The 24,516-nt window shown below is 44.3% G+C and overlaps 1 long non-coding RNA gene across 1 annotated transcript in view; it reads right to left on the bottom strand.

The window, feature by feature from the left end:
* LOC137166512 (uncharacterized) overlaps positions 1-15,404 on the bottom strand; it is a 78,109-nt gene extending 62,705 nt beyond the window's left edge. Inside the window, exon 1 of the long non-coding RNA XR_010923723.1 lies at positions 15,290-15,404. This is a non-coding gene — a long non-coding RNA (uncharacterized lncRNA). The remainder of the gene's footprint in view (positions 1-15,289) is intronic.
* Between the last annotated feature and the right edge of the window lie 9,112 nt (positions 15,405-24,516).

Here is a 24,516-nt window from a genome sequence, read left to right on the forward strand (position 1 = left end):
AGGGCTGAAGAAAAGATAGAAAGGACTGAAAAGATAAATTAAGGAAAACCGTATGCGAGATCAAAAACAAAGGAAGAATTTCTACCACCTACCCAGATGGTTGAAAGTTTAACCTGGTATAACACTGTTATGACTACTGTCTCTCACTACAGAAGCTGTTTCCATGCCTCACATATTGCTCTGTAACAGACAACTATCTGGAATATAACGTTACATAGAGATACATCATTTTATAGAATATGTACAGATACAGTATATAAATATGATAAGACAGGGTAGTCTATTTTTATTGCCTCCAATTGTCCACACAGGGTTACCTACAAATGCCGAGATACCAGCAATTATGCATGTCTTCCCAGATAAGTCAATATTAACTGTTGAAAGGCTTCTTGATCTTCAAGTCAATGGGACTATTCAAGTGCTTAGAATGGAACCCATACGTAAGTGTTTTGCTACATCAGGGCCAGAATGCTCAGCATTTTGTGGAACTGAGCTCTGGTATCCCAAATATCATTCTTATTTTGTTAATTTTTTTCCTTTTTTAAGTATATTTGTAAATGCAGAAAAGATACAAAATGACTGGCTTAAGCAGAGTTTGGTGATCTCCATAGAGGTAGTATATATACAATGAATTTATAGTTTAATGGTCTGAAATTTACAGCCAGGATGGAGTAAGACAAAATGAGGTCTGGATGCATGAAAATGTCAGGGAACAGTCTTCCCAGTTCTCTTTTCCTTGAAGATTGACATCTCTTTCAATCCCAGTCTTGCCTCCTGAATATGGGTGGGGTGAAGCCCAGGCTTCACACAATTCCCACCGCTCCCTGCTCTGGGGAGGAGTAAGCAGTAGCCTGAACTTAGAATTTGGGTAACCACATAGAGATTGTGGCCTGTATGGCCATCTAGTACAAGTCACAATCTAGCCCTACATGAGAGAATGTGTAGCAGAGTTACAAAAGGCCAAGGCTATCTTCTTCATCAGAGACCTCTGGGCAGCATGAGAGAAGAGCAGTCAGAACCATCAAGCAAGAGATGGCAGAAGACAATGATTCTGAGACTGAAGCCTCTGATAGAAGCGTCAATTTACTCGGATGAATCATCCAGACATGAAAAAATCATAAACCCTCTAACCTAAGAATCCGTAAATGGAAGTCATAATGAAAGTCTAGTGATGAATCATCTGCCACCTGCTTCTCATTCGGATAAGTGATAACAGAAAGCAAAGCAGAACAGAGAATATACGAGTGGTTAGTTTTTTGTAGTGAAAATAATGCGCATAATTTAGAGCACATTAAACACACACGCGTGCTCTCATTCAGAAGTAAGGTGGCCTTAGTTCACTGTAGCTTAATACCCCAAGGAGATGGCAGTGAATCCAAAAAGGATGAAGCTACAGCAGTGGTTTTCAAACTGGGTACGCGTATCCCTACGTGAGCTCTCAACAGAGAGCACACAAGAAAAATCCTGTAATGGAAGACAACGCATTTTATTTAGTAAGACTTGGCAATCTAATCATAGGTATATTATGACCCTCTCTCAGAAGGGGGTATGCAGTAGACTACATTATTTGGAAAGGGGTATGCAGCCTAAAAAGTTTGAAAATCACTGAGCTATGGCAAACTAAGGCTGTCTAAGCAAGTCTATCCACACAAGGGTTTAATGTTTCAATTTATGCACATTAACTTCAGAGCTTCAGTTGATTTGTCTTAACTTGCCTGAATGTCCCCATGTAGACAAACCCTGTGAGAGAATCAGGGCAAAAGCTGTCAACAGATGGAACTGGGTGGTTCATAGGAATAGTAAAGGGATACAGATGTAGATCAGATTGCTAAGGACTGGCTGTGCTCAGTTGTGTATGTTAAATGAATTGATGGTTTCAGTCCAGTTCACAGTGAACATGTATCCAGCCACCACAGCTGGCATTTACTGGCACCCTAGTCAGTGGCCTCAGAGAAGCAAAGTACTGAATGTGCATCAATAGAGATTGACTCAATTTCTCAACTCTTAGTAAAGGCCCCTCCAGAATAAGAAAGAAACATATGGGTGGGGAAGCTTGCACTGCCATTGTCCATGTTGCAACTGTCCTGTGGATAAACAGAGCACTTTAGGCTCCCGATCTGTCAAGTCAGAACATTTCACCAGCAGAAATTTCTCTTTAAAAAACACTTTAAGAGCTGTATATAGAAAAAAATGCTTATGAATTCAATAATGAGACACATTTTAGGAACTAATGCAAAAGTTATTGAGGCCCCTAGATTTGTTACCACAGTTGCACATAAATACTCAAATACAAATTATATGTAATTTAAATGATGTATAAAAATTCACCTTTGATTAACGTAATGTAAGCAGGGGTCCTTCGTGGGGGCTGGAGCACTGCAGTTCCAGCCTTTGTCTTGACACAGTCCCTGATTCCATGCCAGTTGTACAATGGCTTGGTCTAGCATTGTAGTCATGTCAGGGCTAAGGCTAGATGGACCCTAACACGTAGTGCGTCCCTGTGCATACTCTGTCAACTGCCTTTAGCAACATGTTCCTCTGAGTGACCCAGCAAACCTGCATCTGCGCACCACTCCTCCCACCTGTCCCTGAATTGCCACCAAATCTTCCTCTGTCAGCAACCCTCCCACCATCCTGAGCAAGAGGAAAAAGCCACACAGAAGCCCACATATACTGCCCATCCCTCCCCTGCAGATTTACCACACTGCCCTCTGCTGACCTATCACTGCTCACTACTTCAGCATATCACCAACTGTCAAACTATCCCACAAAACCACAAAGATCCCAAATTCTGAGGAACAGACCTAGCAGAAAAATGGGAACATTGTCACAATTTTTTTTTTTGCAGGAACGTGTCCCTTCTTAATTAAAAAAGTCATTTTCCCCCCAACCTGCTGTTGGGTTTTCCCCTAGATATACAAATACCATCTGAAGCCTTCTGCACAGGCTCACAGGCACAGATTGCTATAGAGGTAAAGTGATGAAAACACTAGGGGAATCTTTTTCGGCAAAGGGATAAGAGTCAAAGGAAGAGAAATGCAGTTATGTGGAGAGTAGGGTTAGGCCAGGTCAGTTTAGTCCATAACAGAAGAGGGAGGGAGGCGGGGAGGGAAAGAAAGAAGGTGGTGAGTATGGGTTGGAAAACAGAGAAGGTGAGACCCAAGATCTGGGTAGCATGAATAGGGGGTGCAAGGAATTAGGATGTTTTAAATGACCATAGTCCAGGTTGACAGACTCCAAATTTGATGCCTCCACTAAAAAATATTCTTTTCCATGCTTCCCTCAAGTTCTTCATGAATATTGAAGGATTCCTTCCCTGCCCAAGCTCTACATCACCTCAGGATTCTCTTTCACAAAGGGAAACCAGATCACAATTGAAACCACCTTAATAGCCCCTCTGTGCATCTGCAGTGGCACAAATGGGGTGGAACAGGGAAGAGGATCAGGCTCTTTTGACTTTTCAAGACCTGCTGTTATTTTACCTTTCTCGCTTGTGAAAATTTTCTGTCACTGCTGATGACTTAAGAGAAAGGGGGAAAGGTCCAGGGCACAAGGGAGCTGAACAACGACCTAGAACAGTTTTCTTTGGAAGTGCAAAGTGTCTGTCTGTGAGTGCACTCTTTACGGCTGATCCATTCTTTCTCTGTACTCCTCATGTACGGCAGCTAAGGGATTTTCACTACTTCTTTCAGGATGTTGTTGCGCCTTGCTACTTTCCTAGAGGAAAGAGTCATGGAATTCTGCAGCTTTTCCTTTTCCTCTCCTTTCTAATTTCCCCTCTAAGTTTTAGTTAACAATTTGCCTACCAAGGCCCCTAACATATTCACTGTAAATACCTGTCATTTCCTCCTAGATATCATTAATGACAAAACTTATTGGCTAGATTTTGTGTAAGAATGCCGAGTCTTTCTGTCCTCTGGTTTTCTTAAAGAGTGAGAATTACTAGAAAAACAATGAGAGTTGGGCAGGCAACCTTGCTTAAATCCAGCTTGGAACTTCCCATTTTGGATTAGCTGAGTCATACTTTTCCTGTAGTCAACCTGACTGCCATCCGTTGTTGATGTATGATAGGGATGTCTCTCTAGTGAACTGCAAAATCTTCCCCATTTCCATGCACTTGTTTGCCTTACTGAATGTCACCCTGGATCCTAACCAATTACAAGATGTGCACTGGCTAAAGGAGATAAGATATTTTAATAATCTCAGACACTGCACTGTATGCATTTATTGCAGATTCACTCTTCCTTTTTTAACAGGAGGTGCCTGCTCGGGTAGAAGTCTTTTTTGGAAACAGAATGATATATTTTAGTCTGGGTGTCTGTTCTGTTGACATTGCTTTTAAACCACAGATTTCTCTTGATTGGCAAATTGTGAAAACAGGAAATCAAGAGACCGATTCAGCTGCAAAATTGTAGTAGAAAGTGAAGTATGTTCAAATACCAGGATTAGGGGCTGTAGGAAAAATTGCAAATGTTGCTTGTTTTTGTTATAGCAATGAAATAGAACAATATTTCCAATAAGAGGATTTTACCTCAGGACATTTCTCTGTTTCCAGTTTCACTATCTAATTTAACTTATACAAGGAGGGAGGCAGTGTCTAATGATCAGATCATGGAACTGAATTTTATAGTGGCACTAGCACTGATTCACTTTGTGACCTTGAGCAAGTCACTTCATTTCTCAGGGCTGTAGTTTCCCTCGTCTGTAAAATGGGCATAATAATACTTATCTCACAGGAGTATTGTAAAGCTTTAGTTGTAAAGTGCTTTGTGACCCTAGTTTGAAAGTGCAATACAAGTAGTAGTACTATAGGCAAATGTACAACCTTTGCTGTAAATCTTACCCTATAATAAATTCTACATGGTTACTACATACAAACAAATTTTGTAACTACAGCTGGTTGAAATATTTCATTTGAAAAATGTTATGACAAAAGATGGCCTTTCAAAATGACCATTTTCATGGAAAACATTTGGTTCTTTATACTTTTTTCTGGCTTTTGGTTTTCAAAAACAAAACATATTTCATATGCTTGTCCAAGAAAAAGGACTTTTTTTAAAAAAAAAAGAAAATTCTGTTCATTCTAAATTTGTCACAGAAAATACCATTTTCCAATCAGCTCTGTTTGTAACTCATTACAGAGAGCATGTGTCAATTTTCAAGATCTTTCTTTGAAATGATTCATAGAGAATCTGAGAGGAACTGATCTGAATATAGTTCACTTGAGACTACTTTAGAACAATGGTTCTCAACTTTTTTTCATTTGCAGACCCCTAAAAATTTTGAATGGAGGTCCAGACCCTTTTGGAAATCCATTGTCTGTATACATACTTGAATTCTGTTCAGTTTTCAGTCTAAGCCTTTCACAGACCCTTTAGACGGACCTGCGGACCACAGGTTGAGAACCACTGCTCTAGAAGAAAGCTAAGAGAGGTGTCAAGGAAGGGAAGAAAATAGAGGAACAGAAATACAAGAGGGGAGACTAAGGAAAGAAGGGACGAGAGGGGAGAAAGAGGTGTAAAGGAGAAGCAAAAATGAGAGCATAGAAAAAAGGAAGAGGAGGAATGGAAAATACAGATGGAAAATAGAATGAAAATTGAGGAAAAAATTTTTAATTTGGATTTTATAACAAGTATATCACAATCCAAGAGTGCTCAGTTCTTGCTATTTATAGTCCTGTCCAAACATTTGTTAGGGACAATGGCCAATTCAAGTGCAAAGTCTTCTAGACTCTTTTTTTAAGATGTGATGCACACTTTGAAAAAGTTTGAGAGCCTGTGACATTCTGTGTCTGAAAGCAACACCCCAGAACCCCATATTCACCATTATCATATAACTATGATATGTTCTGTACAAAATATGCCTTGTGAGGTATCATTTTAAAAGTCTTGATCTGCTGAATATTAAATAATATTAATAACCAGCTTTTCAGGTAGAACAATGGCATGGCCAGACAGCATTGATGGCTCTCCCATTCAAGAGAAGAATCCTCTACCAGAGATTGTTTACAGTGAAGGCTTCACTGAGGAAGCATATAGGCAATGGACCCTACTTGACCAATAGGGAACAGCCCCTCATGTCATATGCCTAAATCTTTCCCAAGCAGAGAGAAGCTATAAAAGAAGGGGAGTGACATCATCACTTGTCTCACTCCCCAACAGCTAAACCCCTAAAGAAAGGCCTGAAAGATAAAGGACTTTTGAACTGGGGAAGGGACCCAGGCTGCAAGGCAGATGTCACCTGTGTAACAAGGAACTGTAAGCCCGCTTGTATCATCAGACAGGGTGAGATTTTGCTAATACAAATCCTGTTCAATATTATAGAATTTAGACTGCAAACTTATTTTTAGTTCTTTAGTAACTATTTCTGGTCTCCTTATGCTTACCACTGATAATCCCCTAAAATCTATTTTTCTGTAGTTAATAAATCTGTTTTTATAATTTTACCTAATACAGTGTGTCTTGGTTGAAGTGTTTAGAATATCTCAGCTCAGATACAAAGGCGGGTGTATGCCTGCCCCACATTGAGGGGGGCAGTGAACTAATGAATGAGCTTGTACTGTACACTCCTGGAGGGTAAGGCTTGGAGAGCTGGGGCAAACTAGCTGGTACCTGGATTGATTCGGGAGTGGTTCAGGGAGAGCATTCCTGTAACCTAGCTGGGTCTGTCCCTGCCTGTAAGTGTCTGTGTAAGTACAGTCCCTGTTAGAGGTTTGTGGCTTGAAATCAGCATCACAGGGTGAGAGGGAGCCCGGGAGGCTCAGCAGTACCCCACTCCCAAGCTGCACAAGGAAGGAAACCCATGACAGAGCCCCACCCACATCCCCCACTGTTAATGATCTTACTACAGTTTGGAGTTATTTAGATCGTAAACACTTGATGACCAGGATTGTCTTTAAACTTTTGTACAAAATCCTTAGCTCAGTTTTGGTGTTATAATAATAATCAGCGTCACTGGATATCAACACATGCTCAGGAGTTAGTTTGTACAAATATAAGGAGTGTCAGAAGACAGTGTATAATCAATACTTAGGTAGACCTGTATGATACAATATACTGGCAGTCAGATCAAAAAGTTTTCTAGGAACACAAAACACTTGCATAATGAATAATATTTGGGTAAGTTAATACATCCATATACAATTAATAACAGAAATCAAAATGATTTTTCAGGACATAGTCGCATATTAGCCTGATGCTGCCCCCATTTAAGCCAATGACAAAATTGCTATTTATTTAAACAGGAGCAGGATCAAGCTCATTTTTTGTTAAATGAAAGTTATGGAGGAAAAAAAGATTTTGGAATGGTCTGTGAAGGCTTCACCATACTCATAGCTGAACAACTGGCCTTCACTGTGACCAACAGCACCTCCCACCTGTTCTCTGTGCCACTTCTGTCCCCCAGTGCTCCTTAGGATTTCCCAGTTGTACTCTTAACCCTCTTTAATACTCATTCATCTCTCCTGGCTGTTTCTCAAGTATGAGATATGCAAGATGAAACATGAGCCACAACATTTGTCCAAATGAGAATGTCTGGCATATCAGTGTCAAGCATATAAAAGGGAGAACGGCAACTATAACTAGGGCAACTTTTAATGTCTACTAATTATACAGGGAATGAGGGATTAAAAAGTGCTTAACACACTTCTGATCAGTTCTCATAGATTGAACAAGATATACATTCATTTGTTTAACAGTTAGTTACTGATATAGGAGCAGAAAGAATAGGTACCACTAACCAAGTCTGACATTTTTTCAGCCTTTGCTTTTTCCTCAAAATGAAGCTTTTGACATGGCTGAATAAGATAGATCAATATCTAAAGGCTCTTCAGTTACTCTCCTTCAGATACTGTGTGTTGAAGTAAACATTTGGGACTAAATCTTGCCCTCCATTACACCCTCACTGAAGTTAGGGGGATTGCACAGATTTAAGAAAGGGCATAACTTTTGCCCATTTTTGCTAGACTCAAAGGCCAATTGGCCATAGCAAATGACGACTTCTGGCTTTGGAAATGTATAAAAGTATTAGTAATTTAATACTGATCTAAAAGTATATTATGACTGAAAGTGTTGCCCTCATAGCATATCCCATACTGAGAGGACCAAAGTGGGGTTACTGACATTCACAACAGAGTAAAGTGTTGCAAAACCCACAGGGGAAAGAAAGAAGAAGAAACTAATTCCAAATCAATTGGCCACACTGAGTGTAGCTCAAATATTGAGCTTGTTCAAGTCAGTGGTGGTTTTTATCATGAGTTCAATGGAAACAGGACTTGGCGCATAGTTGCAGGATCAGACTGCCCTCTGACAGAGCTGCTGGTGAGAAAAATTCAGCAAGATTACCCATGCAGGGTTCCCTCCAGAGAATTCTGTCAGTTTTGTAAAGGAACCACTCAATACACAAGAAATATACACTTTACTTTCTGTACTGCAGGCTGGGAACGTGTGCTTCTTTATTCAACTACCTAACAGAGTAGGAAGGGAAACACCCACTATCTAAGCAGGCAGTAGGTAGGATAGAGCTTAGCTCCAACTCTAACTAAAGGTTAGTTTACACTTACCGCATGATTCAGCAATAGTCGACGGGAGTTACGCAAACTATGCAGAGTTCACACGTGCTGTTCACTCTGCGCTGAGCCGTTTCCGTCAACGCAGCACTACGCTACTTGAGGGGGTGGACTTACTCAGTCGACTTCCTGATCGAGTGAGCAGGTCTCACTGACTGCTCAATCGATCCTGAAAGATCGATCTGGCGGCGGTGCTTTTGCTGCCGTCAGTGTAAACGTAGCCTGAGTAAGGCAGTTAAACCCTTCATGACCACTTTACTACAATCAGCACAACAGGAGAGGGTCCTGCCCCACCCCAGCACACCCCAGGATGACCATGTAGGTATGTGGATTCAAGCAGATCATCCACAAGCACAAGGCCATCTGTGTGAAATGTCCTATGCTACAAAACTGGTTGTGGGGACTCCATTTCTCCCTCCAGCTCCATAGCAGAGTGATTCCCACAGACCTATGCTACTGGGGGTTCTCCTGACCACCACTGCCTGCTTCCCAACCCCCAAAGGTAGAATTAACGTGAGTATCATTTGCATCTCCCCCATCCTGTCTCAGCCCACTTATTCCTTATCCAACCCCAGTGAGAGCCTTCTTTGGATGAAGAGAAAGGGAGAGGGTGCTCCACAGGCAACTGAAACACAGGGGAAAAAGGAACCACTTGAACCTATTTCTGGGACATCCTAATCAAGTCCACTACTTGAATGATCATAGCAGATATCTCACAAAACATAAGAAACCAAAGAAATCACTAAAATGAGCACTTCTTTTGTTGCTATGATTTAACTGAAGATATGTTAACAGTGGCTACTGGAGTTGGTTTTATGTTACTAGCTCTACAGTGTGCATTGGAATTACACTGCATCCTGGACGTGCCTTGATCTGTCTAAGGAGTCAGCACAAGAATAGGACATTCTTGGTTGTTATAGGCTTTGTTTGTTTTATGTCAAGTAGATCAGAGTGAAATAAGGAATTACTGACTCTTTTAAATAGTCAGGAACTCTCCATGCATGTTAAAGCTGCCTATTCCTTCCAATGCTTTTCACACTTAACACTGGATTTGTCCCCCAGCCAGGACTGAAGTCTTTACTGCATGGAAACATGAACCTTTTTCTCTAGGACTCTAAAGTCCGGATTGTGAGTTGCCCCTTCATGGCCACACAGCAGCAGATGGGCAAATAATGGGCAGATGTTCCCCTACATCTGGAATGGCTGCACTGGTGGCAACTCACAATAACTACCTACTTCTGCTTCTCCATATTAGGGATTGTCCCCCTTATTCCATACTGGCCTGCTGAACAGCCTGAAGAAACAATCAGCTCCATTTGAATGGATGGAGCAACTTGCACTTTGCACTCCACTCTGCAAGAAGAGATTATCTCCCCTAGGCTGCTCTAGTAGGTTATTAATTCATCCTGGTTAATGGCCTGAGTCTATGAGGTGGTGTCTTCAGTTGAGGGTACTCAGCACCTCACAGAAATGGGCCCTTCTCTTTATTTCCCTACATCAATCACTGATTTCAGTGACTCATCCTTCCGAGAGCAAAAAAGTGAGTGCTCTTGGATTTTTCTAAATAAGAATTTAAGTGGCTGTCAGCCTATCTGCCAATAACAGAAAACAGATTGTAAATGTAACGGGATGCAATCAAGTCAAAGAATTCCAGGGAGAGCACCAGAAGGCTTAATATTAGGACTACTGGCTTTCACTGGCTTTGCTAATGACTTAACAATTGTTTGTGCTGATTTATGTTGGCACTGATATACCGAGAGCAGTACTTTCTATTTAAAACTGGGGGAAGCTGTCAATTAATTGGCTCGATCTGCAAAGAATGCTTTTTAAAAACATATATGTATTTCACCACCACCCAATTTACCTTAAATTAAATTAAATGAAAAATACAAGGCCCTAAGTTGTGTGCACAAAATGGGACCAATTTTCTGCGTGGGATGGTTCCCAGAAATCTTTTCTATCATATTGCATTGTTCTGGAAGGTGAAATAAACCTTGATATTTGTTAAGACTTAGTGCAGACTAAATATTGCTAAAAATAGCAAAAGGAGAGTGACAAAAGGTTACTGTTCAGCTGCAGTAGAGAAAGTCGTTGTGATAGGCCAGTCTTAGCAAACAGTTGCTGAGAATTATAAAATTCACAAGTGTGCTTTTACGGAGCACTGTCTGAGCATGAAAGATGCACATTACCAATGTCTTCACTGCAGATACAGCAGCTGTATCCTATTCTGGGAGCTCACCCTTAGGTGTGTGATTAGGGTTAGTAGAGTATTTACTCTTACTAGGACAACACGTTTTTTTGTTTGTTTGTTTGTTTTTTAAAAAGGAACTGGGGTAAGGAGTAGTTTCAGAAGGAGATAACAAAATAGATACTACAAACTGCACAATTCTTGTGTGCATCAGGCATGCTCAGGAAGGGATTGTATTTCTCCCAGGGGAAATCCTTCCCCAAGTTCTCTCTGCTGCAATGTGACTCCACATGCCCGCCCGCCCCCTCCTCCCTCCCTTGGTTAACTGAAATTTCTTGAACTCCAAAAAAAGTCATATTTGGATTCAGTTCAAGTTTGGGTCACAGATGCATTTTATTTTAATCAAACTGGTTCACCTATGTCTACTCAAAACCACTCTTTCCTCAAAAAGCCTCAAAAAAGCTAACAAAGTTGGGACTCATTAGGAAAAGGATAGATAATAAGCAATACAATATTTTCGGTCCTCTTTATAAATCCATGGCTCACCCTCATCTTGAATACTGCATGCAGATCTGGTTGCCCCATCTAAAAAGATATATTGGAATTGGAAAAGGTACAGAAAAGGGCAGCAAAAATGATTAGAGGTATGGAACAGCTTCAATATGAGGAGAGATTAAGATTTCCAACTGAAAAGTCCCAAAGAGACAACTAAGGAGGAATATGATAGAGGTCTATAAAATCATGACTGGTGTGGAGAAAATAAGGAAGTGTTATTTACTCCTTATAATACAAGAACTAGGGGTCACCAAATGAAATAGGCAGCAGATTTAAAACAAACAAACAAAAGGAAGTATTTCTTCACACAGGGCAGTCAACCTGTGGAACTCTTTGCCAGAGGATGTTGTGAAGGCTAAGCCTATAACAGGGTTCAAAAGAGAACTAGAAACATTAATGGAGGAGGATAGGTCTATCAATGGCTATTAGCCAGAATAGGGAAGGGCTGCACAACCATGCTCTGAAGTGGCTCTAGCCTCTGTTTGCTGGAAGCTGGGAAAGGGGCAACAGCGGATGGATCACTTGATTACCTGTTCTGTTCATTCCCTCTGAAGCATCTGGCATTGGCCACTGTCTGAAGACAGGACACTGGGCTTGATGGACCATTGGTCTAACCAGTATGGCCGTTCTTATGTAAGCCAATGGACCTGCCCCTGTCATCCATTAACCTACCAAACTTTCCCACCAACATCTGCTGTCTCTCCATTGGTGTTCTGTTAGACCCAGAAGCAAATCTCAGTGTACTTTTTTGTACCCCAGACTGGTAGAAACTGAGTGCACAAGCAGCAAGCTCAGCTCTGGCGGGGGCAGGGGGTTTGCTTCTAGTGATTTAATTTGATCTGCAGGGTTTCAAAAGAAGCCATCTTCAGCTGGAAGAAAGTTGATTGAAGCAGAAGTTCTTGAAGGATGATGATCATAAAACGAGGAGAGGGGCAGATTTTCCAAATAGACCCTACTGGAAACACCACATACTTAATGCAAACTCACATTTATATTTAGAAATTTAAGCATGTTCTTGTATAGACTGAGGAAACATACCAAACTTGCATATAGCTTAGCCAACAAAGCCAACTGTTCTATTTGGTGGAGGTATTCATTGGGAACAATGAGCCACATTCTCAGTTGCTGTAAAATTGGGACACAATTGACAACAGCTGCAGATCTGATCCAATATTTGTTATGAATTTATTTCCTGTTCCTCTGATGGGCTAAGCACCCATAACACCAACTGAAATCAAAAACAAACAAACAAACTGCAGGTCCTCAATATCTACAGGCTTTGTACCTGGCTGACTGGTTCAGCACTCCTCTTTTCTCCTCTCCGGCCCCTCCCCCGAACAGAAGAACTCACACTGTGTGCGTGCATGTGCGTGCCTTGTAGTGTAATTAGAACACAATCTAAATAATGACATATCAGCCCCATTGTCTGTTGCTTAACAGCAGGAAAAGCATCAACACTTTCTTCAGAGGCTCAAATATAAACGTTAATTGTTAATTCCAATTTAGCACTTCCTTCAGGAGGAGACCAGACAGCATGTGAGATTATTTTCAAATTACATTGGCAGAAAGACAGCCCAAAAATTAGGGAGGGAGGGGAATGTAAAACACAAAAACAAATAGTAATAAATCTATCAGAACTGACAGCTCCTGTGTCTCAAGAGTTAATTACTGAAATGTTGTTCCAAAATGCCTATGCTGTCCCTGATGCTTTTCTTAGGTTGCCTAGGGCCAGAAGCCAGCCATTGTCTTTGGCTGTAAATCTAAATTAGCATCAGCAGCTATGCTTTGAGTAACAAAAACTTTGGCTATGTGCTGTATAATGAACGACTGGTCTAGAACTGAATCTGAATTATGAATGGTGCATTATCCAAAGGTGGACTTCTGTGTTTCACTCTTAATTCCTAGAAATTAGAGGTGGCAGAGACTTATCTGATCATCTGGTTCAGTCTGTTGCCATACAGCTGGTGAGAACATTTTCAATGAAATTCCATTTTGTTGAAATATGCTGTTTCATCAAAGACAAAATGTTTTGCAGAGACATATCGGTTTCTACGATGTTTTCCCTGGGAGTTAGAGATACTGTTTGTAGCTTTGTGCCAGGGCATAGTTCTGGGATATGGGAAACCCAGAGTCAAGTCCCTGGCTCTGGCTGATTAAGAATGATCTAGGAAGAAAAAGTTGCCTCTGAATCAAGGAAGAAAGGAACTTGAAACTGGGCCTTCCATATCCCAAGCCAATACTTTATCCACCAGGCTACATCTGCCTTCCCAAATTGCAAAGCTCGGGTTTTGATCCAAAAATGGAAATTTAGGCAACTCGATTTCTGCAGAAACATTAAAATGATTGTTTTTGTTCCAGTGCAGAAAGAAACCACATTTCAAAACCTCAGAAGCTGCAGTGAAGTGGAATTGTTGTCCTCCTGTCAGCTCTACTTGCTAATAATAATAACTTAGTGCTGCTGATTTTCACCTGTGAAAATCAAGGCACTTAAAGCTAGGGAAGTGTTGTATTATCCCCTATTACAAATAGGGAAACCAAGTACGGAGCACTTGAATGAATTGCCCAAGATCATACAGGATGTCAATTGCAGGGTCAGAAATAGAACCCTGGATTCTCCATTATCCTGAACCTTCTGCAGTTAGAGCCACCCACGAAGAGTGAGTGGAAGGGGGACATAGATCAGCATTCACATCACACTCCCTGTCCGTACCCCACTACAGTCGGGTAAGCCAATGATCCAACCAGCAGACCAAATTTGCTGATGAATCCTGGTCACATGCCACATGAGGCACGTTGCGCATATATTAAGTAGTGAGGGGAAAATACATGAAAATTATCTACCCGTCTGAGCTGGTTACATTATACACCCACTTCACGTTATATATGACTGCACTACGTGCAATCAAGCCCCTGGTTTTCTGACTCATCTTCCTAAGTCCTGTCGCAGTCTGCCTCTCACTGTCTTTGCAGGGTTCTTTCCTAAACCATATCACTTTCACTGTCAAACTTTCTGCATACACATAGGGTGCTGACCTGTAAAACCTACACCAGTTTGACAAAAGTAGAAATGCCCTTTGCATAATTTCATAAAGGTTAGCTAGGTGGGAGAGTGACACAGAATCATAGAAATGTAGGGCTGGAAGGGAGCTCGAGGGGTCAAGTCCAGCCCTCTGCACTGAGGCAGGACCAAGTAAACCTCAACCTTCACCAACAGTTGTTTGTCTTGCCTGATTTTAAACACGGCCCCTCCTCTCTTTGTTACTGAATCCTTCATCTACTCTCTCTATAAAAGTGCCTAGCTGCATGTAGGAGCTCATTCAATTGTTTCTTACTAGAAGACCATTTACCCCACTCCCCAAACTACAAGGTTTTTGAAGACCTAAGTTGCATTCTGGGTGATTTCTTAGCACCTTTTTCTTTGAAAGAACAGATTAGACAGATCACTGAAGAGTGGCAGCTCCATGTCAGGACTTAGTAACTATTTTTGTAGAGTCTCCCTCTCCTCTGCCCATCTTCCCCACAATACCCCAGTTACCATCCTTCTGTGGAAGTATTCAGGTTCTTTTAAAGTGTAGTAAAATATTTTAATAAATAAAATATATAATTAAAATGCCCAACAAATGTGAGGGAATATACAAAGGAGGAGACAAGAGGTGGGGAAGGTACTGAAGACAGGTCTCCAGTGATCGCATTAAGACACCTTTTGGGGAAAATTCAGATGCTCTTTTAGAGTCAAGTGAAGTCTGAGATAAATGCCGAAAGGAAGAGGGCACAACACAGCAAAGACAAATGGCTAGGGCTCCTTGAATGGTGAGTGGATATAGTGTCTTTTACTCTTTACATAACAAAAAACAATAGGATGAAACCACAGGAACATAGCTGAGTCCCAAATAACTATATTTGCTAAACATACACAAACATGCCAGACCTAGTTTTGGAAAGGGCCATTCAATTCAAAAACAATGATAAAGCCTACTTACAGGACTGCAGGTTGGGAACTTGTTGCTTTGTTCAACTGCATCACGAAGTGTGGGGGTGCCTTCCACTGAATCAAACAGGAAGTAAGGGTGGGGTGTGCAGGCCTTGCATGAACACTGCAAGAAGGAAGGAAGAGAAGTTAGGAAACAGGTTAACAGACAAATCAAAAAGTGGCCTGGTAAATAACATATAGCTAGTAGACATAGAAATGGTAAGAAGAGTAATGTGTGAAACTTGCAGCTGCATATTTGCTTACTTGCATACTTTGCAGCTCTTGAACATTTCATGGGATTGGTCTACTAATTTTAAGAACCAATCATGAAGTGTGTGATATGATATATTAACCAATATCATTAAGTGTAAGTGTATACATATGCTGATTCATGATTATGTACATTGGACGTGTGGTATAACCGGTACCTGCCCTTTACACTGGGGCCTGATCAACAGAAGTTTAGTTTGATTGTCTGCCAATAAAGACTCTTCAGTGATAAGTCTGGAGTTGAAATGATTTCTTGGATTCCAGAGAACTGGATGAAGTATTACCCCAGAACTGGAAGAGGTGTTCTGGGTAAGCTGAATGGAAAAGGGAGGGAACACAGAGGGAACTGCAATAGGGTGGAGCATGGCTCCATCTCATAATACTCTGGGAAACCCAGTTAACCCATCACCACTTTGCTACATCTCGATACATACTTGAGGTTGCTCTGAAGACTTTCTGGCAGCTACTGAAGCACAGAACATGGTGAGCACCACAACTAGGTTCTTAAAGTATTTAAAGGAACACTACCCTGTGCCTATACATTGCAGATGATATTGGTGCAGGTAACTGTCTGGGCAAAGTCAAAGAAAGTAGTCTCAGCTATAATCTGGGCCTGTACCATTATAGTCTTTAAAAACTATGCAAGTTCAGTTTAAATTCACTCTGGCACTTCATAGACAGAGTCTACTGACTTCACGTGGCGCTTCTCCCCACTATCAGTAAGATAAAGCAAAGCTAAAGTAGACAAAATGCAAAAATCAGAGCTTATTCAAGTATAAAGAATGCAGTCTGAGGTAATATGATTACAGATCAAATACAAGACTGTGGCTGCAATCAAGTTTAGCTAGCCTTGCATTCCCCCAAAGAGGGACCAAATGTGCAGGGTTAATGGGACAATAGGCAACCAGTGGTGAATGCTTCACCCTTCACAAAAAGTTCTAAACGTCAAGAAAGAGGCTGGAAGAAGAGCTGTGAAACAAGACAGCAGATGTGACCATTCAGAGAACTACAAGAACCAAGAAATTGGTCTCACTTCTTAGGATATGTAGAGAAAACAGGAGGGACAGTGGCTTTATATGGACCTTAAGGAAGTAAACAAACAAAAAAAACCCACACATACAGAAAGAGAACACTTTCACTTGACCACAATACGTGAAGTATTGTTTGAGCTGGAAGGAACCAAATTCTTCACCAAATTAGATTCATCCACAGAATTTTGGCAGATCCAACATCTGCACTTTCCACAAACCAGTTGGCAGATATTGCTTCCACAGAGGGCCTTTCAGAATATGTGCAGCTCCAGAAGTATGCCACCATAAAATGAACCATTGATAGAATGCATAGATGCTGTGAAAGTGCATACCGATGACATCATCATTTGGGCAAACATTGCCATTGAATATCAGGAATAACGGAGGCAAACACTGGAAATTGAGAGCTATTCACCTTAAACTGAATAAGGCCAAACATCAGTTTCAAACAACTGAAATAATATACTCAGTAGAGGACTGACCTGAAAGGAATGTTGCCTAGTGAAGCAAAGAATCAGGCAATACTGAAGATGAGAAAGGAATTCACAGACTGCTAGGCATGTTGCATTATGTCGGCAAGTTCATATCTGGCTATACGGCTCACAGGACTGACCTAAGACATCTCCTCCACAAAGTCACCAGAGATGCCAGAGCATGATAGATAATTCAGTGATCTAAAGCACATTCTAATGCTGCAACATTTCACTCATTGAAAGCATCAAACTCTCCGCAGATGTCTCAAAAGGAGGGCTGGGAGCAGCACTATTACAGTGCCATGGAACTGACTGGTTGCCAGTATCATATGCATCAAGGGCTATGACAGCTACAGAGAAAATGTATGAACAAACTGAAAAAGAGACACTAGGTCTGGCATACACATTTACAAGATTTTATTACTTTCTCTGTGGTCTTAACTTCAAAAAGAGAAGCTGATCACAAACCACCAAGGATACAGCCAGGGCCCCCAGATGGGAGGGGGGGTAGGGTAAACTTTACCGGCGCCTGGAGGTCCTGAGCAGCCTGGCCCAGGCTGCAACCTCCATTACTGGAGGGGGCCTGTGTTAAAAGTTTGTACTGGGCCTGAAAAAAGTTATGCTTGGGCCCTGGATACAGCAGCTAGTTTTGAAAATACTGAAGTGAGACATGACCCTGGAGTTGCAACCTGGATGCCAGTTAATAATGGCAGACACTTTCAACAGCATAAGCACCATCGGTCAGTACACAGCTGATGATCTGGAGCAAATGGTAAACATACATGTGATCATGATAAATGCATCATGTGCTTTATCTCCAGGCATATGAATGAACTGGAGACAAACAGCTAAAAATGAAATGCTGCAAGCGGTGATACAAGCTATAAGCAAAAAAAAGAGGAAAAAGTGAACACTTCCCACCTGTCTGTTCCCTCTACAGAAGCAGGCTTTCAGCTATCTCAGGAGTATTTTTGAATGGAAATGGATCATGGTTCCCAGAATGATGAGAAGGAAAATATTGGAACATACACGAAGGGCACCTGGGAAAGACAAAATCAAAAAAGAAAGATAGAGAATTTGTATTCTGGCCACAGATGTAGAGTGACATCAAAGAAATGAGCAAGAATGTAACATTTCAGAAGCCCAGAGATTCCCCATGGAAAGAACAGTGATACTACACCAACAACTCACAGTTCCCTGGGAAGACATTGGAATTGACACACACAGCCTGGGAAGATATGATCACCTGATTATAATGGATTACTTTACCAATTTCACAGAAGTAGTCATACCTGAAAACACCACAACTACAACAGTTGCCAGGCACATTAAATCTGTGTTTACACATTATGGAATTCGAAGAACTGTAACAGTGGACAATAGACCACAGTTCAAGAATAGAGAATTCTTGACCATTGCTAAAATATAAAACATCATAAGACATCTATTCCCAGATATCCTCAAACTAATGGGTTACCTGAATGTGGAGTACATATAGCAAAGAACGTTCTAAAAAGGCAAAACATGCAAGAGGAGATCCGTACTGAGCACTGCTCAACTATAAACCTACTCTGCTGCAGTGTGGAAAGTCACCCGCTGAACTCCTCAGCAATAGATGTATAAATACTCAATTATCAAATATAGGACAAAAAACAAAGGATGACTAAAGAGACTGAAAAAGTATAAGCAGGTGAAGTATTACAAAGGATCAAGATCTCTTTCACAGTTAACAAACAAAGACTTGGTGAGAATTTGGCAAGATAGGCACTGGCCAGTCAAAGCTACAGTGATCCATCTCACTCATACTCAGTGATCACAGATAAAGGCAAAATCTTATGAAGGAGTCATAAGCATCTACTCAAGACTAGAGTTGGCACAGACAAGTGAAGTAAGAGCAGACCTACAAATTGAAAACAATTCATAAATTGATCTTAATTTTGACTATGAGACAGAACTGTCTGTTACAGACATGCACTTGCCTGAAGAGGATTTGCAATATAGCAGTTCAAGAGGATTGCTGAAATAACCTTTGAGACTGATCAAGGCATCTGAAAATTGTGTTAACACATCCTCAGGGTTTCTTAAGGATATTTGTTTTCGTTTGTTAGTGTTTTAGTTCAGGCAGGAAATTTAGAAAGAAATAAAAACATATGCTTCTAAATAAATGATTTACAACAAAGAACTTTTTTTGCTTACCCAAAGTCATGATATATGGACACTATCTCCATTAAACCTGAAGAACCTTACTTGGTTCATCAGTGAGATAACAGTATAACAGAACAGGACCCTTCTATTAGCCACCTGAGAGTATAGACAGCTGCTCTCCACTGAGCACTCCTGTAGGCTGATGACTCATCCTAACAGGGGCATCACGGCCCTTTCTTGGGCCCAGGCTCCAAGGAAGGCCACAGCACCTCCAAAGAGAGTTAGCAGGTTTGCACAAGTCTACAGTCCTCAGGCAGGGCAGGCCTGGCAAGAAATCTATAGCTCCCAACCCTTGGGTGGGGCAGGGCTGGCAAAGCAGTCTGTAGCCATAATGCTCAGTATCCTCTGTCGCGGTAGGTACAGAGGAGACAAGCACTCCTGGGGTGGCTAGGGAAGGGGACGCAAGCCCACCTGACTCCACTGCATCCCAGCCCAGGGCCCTACCAGTGACAAGGGGTTCTGCCACTGGGTCAGTGGGGCTCCAGCTGCACCACGCTGACACTGGTGCGACAACAAGCTTAGCCAAATTGTAGTCAGCTGCCCCTGGGCTACTTCCTCCCACCCTGAACCCAGGTACCTGGAGCCAGGAGTCTTCCTCCAAGTCACTGGGGTAAACAGCTAGAGGGAGTCCCACTAGTCCCTCACCATCGGCCGGCAGTAGGTCCAGGAACTCCTCAGGGCCATTAGCGGATAGCAGCTCTTCCAGGTCACAAGATCACGGTGGGTCCTCCAGCACACAGGGCTCCATCGGGTCCCAGGCGATAGGCAGCTCCTCTAGGTCATGGTTGGCCTCAGGGGGTCCCTCCCAGTCATCAGCCACTGGTAGCCTTTCCCAGTCACTAGGGCCTGGTAGCCTTCCCAATCACTAGGGCTCGGCAGCCCTGGCAGGTCCTTGAGGCTCCTGTCAACAGAGGGCTTGCTATGAACAGCAGTGGGGCCGGGGTCAGACCCAGCTCACAGCTTTGGGGAAAGGCACATCCTTCTCTGTCAGCAGCTTCCCTCTGACTGAGCTGCTAGGCTGGCCTTTTATACTGCCTCTTGCTGTCCTGGCCCCGCCCCTCTGCTCCCAGGGTCTGTGGCCTGCAGTGTCCTGATCTGCCCAGCAGAGGTATCCTGGCCCTTCCTCAGGCCCAGGCTCCAAGAAAGGCCACAGTGCCCTGCTACACACCCCCACCCCTCATGTCCAGCTCCCAGTCTCTGAAGCTGGCCTGTGCCCCTTCCCCTAAGCTCAACAAGGCATCCGTGTTGGCCTGGTCCCTACCTGCCTGGTGTTGAATGGTGAACACAAAGGGTTGCAGGGCAGGTACCAGCGCATCACTCAGGTATTATTTTCTTTCATTTGCTGTAGTCAGTGTAGGGGCACATGGTCCACGATGATCACAAAGGGGTTGCTGAGGAGGTAATACCACAGTGCCTCCAGTGCCCATTTTACAGCCAGCACCTCTTTCTCTATCATCACATACTTCTGCTCATGGGGAAACAACTTGCAACTGATGTAAAGGATGGGATGTTTTTCCCAGTTGATGTTCTGGGCGAGAATGGCCCCCAGACCTACTGCCAAGGCATCCGATTGCACCAGGAAGGTGCAATTAAAATCGGGGCTGTAAAAGACATGTTCATGACAAAGCACATCCTTTAGCATGGTAAATGCTCTGTCACATTCCAGGGTACACCAGACGTGGAGTGACTGGTCTTTCATAAGTAGGTCCATCAGAGGAGCGGCGATGGTGGCAAAGTAGGGCACGAACCACCGGTAGTAGCCAGCCAAGCCCAAGAACTGCTTCATCTGCTTTTTGGTGGTTGGTCAGGGGTATTCTTGAAGGGCTTGTACTTTCCTGATCAAGGGCCGCAGGGTTCCCTGACTCAGAATGTACCCAAGGTAGGTGGTTTCTCGCCACCCTATGTGGCACTTTTGGGGGGTTGCGGTCAGACCAGCATCATGCAGAGTTCTCAGGACAGCAGCCACTTGATTCAGGTGATCATCCCAGTGTCGACTATACACCACGACATCGTCCAGGTAGGTCATGGCGTAGTTCACATGGGGTCCCAGGAGCTGGTCCATCACACATTGGAACATCGCAGGGGTCTCCTGGAGGCTGAAGGGCATCCTAATGAATTGGTACAGTCCACTTGGGGTAGCAAACGCTGTCTTTTCCCTAGAGTTGGCTGCAAGGGGGATTTGCCAATACCCCTTCGTGAAGTCAAGTGTTGTAAAGTACTGAGCCTCCCCGACTCAGTCGAGCAACTCGTCTGGTTGAGGCATGGGGTAGGCGTAAAACTTTGATATGGCGTTGACCCGACAGAAGTCTATACAGAACTGGCACGACCCATCCAGTTTCAGGACCAATACGATGAGGCTACGCCACTCGCTGGTTGAGGATTCGATCACTCCAAAACTTAACATGGCTTGGACCTAGTGTTCCACAGCTGCCTATAGATGGAGTGGGGCAGACATTGTGCCAGTACGCACCACTTCACCTGCGCAGATTTTGATACTGTGATATACCTGGGTGGTTTTCAGGGGGGGAGGAAAAGGGAGTCGTTGTAAAGGTTGCTTGTGAAGGTCTCCAGAAGGTGGTTCACTTGCCGCTGCTGGGCCTCGGAGAGGTTGGTGCCCAACTAGGGATTGCCAGGGTCCTCCCTTTCAGTGATCTGTGGGCCCAGATCCGGATTGGGGGGGAATAAGGGTTGATTAGTAGACCCTCCCACTCATGCCAGGGCTTCAAGAAGTTGACATGATACACTTGTCTTCTTTTCCTCTGGTCCGGTTGTCGGACCTTGAAGTTCACTAGGCCTACCTGCCTGATGACATCATAGGGCCCTTGCCATCGGGCCAGTAGTTTGTACTCAGCGGACGGTAATACCACCAAGACTCGGTCGCCTGGCTCAAAGGTGGAGGTCCGTGCACCCTGGTTGTAGGTCCAGGCCTGTGTGACTTGGGCAGCTTGCAGCTTCTTCTGGGCCAGAGTCCCCACCTGCCGGAGATGCTCCCGCAGATCCAGGACACATTGTAGCAGCCACTGGGTTGGTGAGGAGGCTTGCTCCCACCTCTCCCTCATCAGGTCCAGGATCCCCCTTGGTTGCTGGCCATACAACAGTTCAAAGGGGGAAAATTGGGTGGAGGCCTGGGATATTTCTCATATCACTAGGAGTAAGGGCAGGGTCAACTGGTCCCACCTCCGTAGATCTTCTGGGGGAAACTTCCCGAGCACGTGCTTAATTGTCCTGTTGAATCTCTTGACCAACCCGTCGGTCTGTGGGTGGAAGATCAAGTTCTGGATTCCGAGGATGTCAGACTTTACAGAAAAGTCAGGAGGTGAAATTAGTCCCCTGGTCCATGAGGAGTTCTCGGGGCAACCCCACCCTCGCAAAAACCTTTACCCATTACCCCGCGATGGTCCAAGCTGTGGCATTCTTCAGGGGGATGGCCTCTGGAAAGTGGGTGGTGTAGTCCACCAGGACGAGGGGGTAGAGATACCCCTGCCACACTCCGCTCCAGAGGTCCGACCATGTCTATGGCTACTCTTTTGAATGCGGTCCCGACCAGCAGGATGGGCACTGGGGGTCCCGTGGAACACCAGTCGGGGCTGCCCTCTGACACTCCAGAGAGGAGGCACAATATTCCCAGACTTCACGATGCACTCCAGGCTAATAGAAATGGGCCAGGACTCAGGCCAGGGTCTCGTCACGGCTGAAGTGGCCTGCAGCCAGGATGTCATGTGCCAACCGAAGGATGGTTCTCTGATGGACCCAGGCCACTACTAACTGGGCACTGGGGGTCCTGGTTTGGGAATCCTGTTCCACTCAATACAGCCGATCTGGTCATAGCTCAAACTGTGGCCACTGCGTGACCCACTGGGGGTCGTTCGCCACCCCACCCACAGCAGCCAGTTGTTCGTAGGCATGGCTGAGGTCTTCTTGTTGATCCCAGCAGAAATCACCCCCCAGGGTCCCCCGGGTTGTGTGGGAAAGCCGTTGTCATGAAGGGTCTCTCCCTCCTGGGCCCCCAGGTTGCTCAGGAGGCCCTGGGCGGGACCCCGACTGTCATCTTCGGGGTGAGCCCCATGGTCGCCATGGGTTCCCTTTTCCTGGATCACCTCTCCTGGGGCCTCTTGGCAGCCTACCCTCTGCACAACCCCCATGAAGTCTGGTCAGTCCCAGCCCAAAATAACAGGGCATGGTAGGCAGGGCTCCAGCCCCACTGGGAGCACCCAGGTAACCTGCCCAATGGTCAGAGAGACAGAGAGTGTGGGGTAGATCTTCAGGTCCCCATGAATGCATCTGAGACTGACCTGCCCAAGGACCTGTCCATCCTCAGGGACCAGCCCCCACAGAATGAGAGTTTGGCCACACCCAAAGTTGGCCAGGGCCTACAAACACCTTCCCAGGCCGACCGTGATCATGGCTTTTGGGGTGGTTGGCCCCTGGTTTCATCCCTCCCCAGCATAGACTAGGCTGAAGGAGCAGTCCATCATTGGACACTGATGTTGCAGGTCTCCCATCTGGCCGCAAGTAAAGCAGGTCCCCATGCCCCCCGGGGCAGGTATAGCAAAGCAGTCTGTAGCCACAATGCCCAGTATCCTCTGTGGCAGCAAGTTCAGAGGAGACAAACACTCCTGGGGTGGCTAGGGAAGGGGGACACAGGTCCACCTGACTCCACTGCATCCCAACCCAGGGCCCTACCAGTGACAAGGGGTTCTGCCACTGGGTCAGTGGGGCTCCAGTCACAACACACTGACACTGGTGCAACCACAAGCTTACCCAACTTGTAGTCAGCTGCCCCTGGGCTACTTCCTCCCACCCTGAACCCAGGTACCTGGAGCCAGGAGTCTTCCTCCAAGTCACTGGGGTAAACAGTTACAGGGAGTCCCACTAGTCCCTCACCATCGGCCAGTGGTAGGTCCGGGCACTCCTTGGGGCCATCAGCAGATGGCAGCTCCTCCAGGTCACAGGGTCTCGGTGGGTCTTCCACCACACAGGGCTCCAGCAGGTCCCAGGCAACAGGCAGCTCCTCTAGGTCATGGCTAGCCTCAGGGGGTCCCTCCCAGTCAGCAGCTTCCAGTAGCCCTTCCCAGTCACTAGGGCCCAGCAATCCTGACAGGCCCTTGAGGCTCCAGTCAGCAGAGGACTTGCTCTGCCCAACCACAGGGCCTGTATCAGGCACAGACCACACCCTCAAGGAACACACATCCTTTTCTATCAGCAGCTTCCCCCTGACTGAGCTGCTAAGCCAGCCTTTTATACTTCCCTGTCCTGTC

Source organism: Emydura macquarii, unplaced genomic scaffold, assembly GCF_026122565.2.
Source record: "Emydura macquarii macquarii isolate MOO-44397 ecotype Brisbane River unplaced genomic scaffold, CSIRO-AGI_Emac_v2 contig_2863, whole genome shotgun sequence".
NCBI lineage: Eukaryota > Metazoa > Chordata > Testudines > Chelidae > Emydura > Emydura macquarii.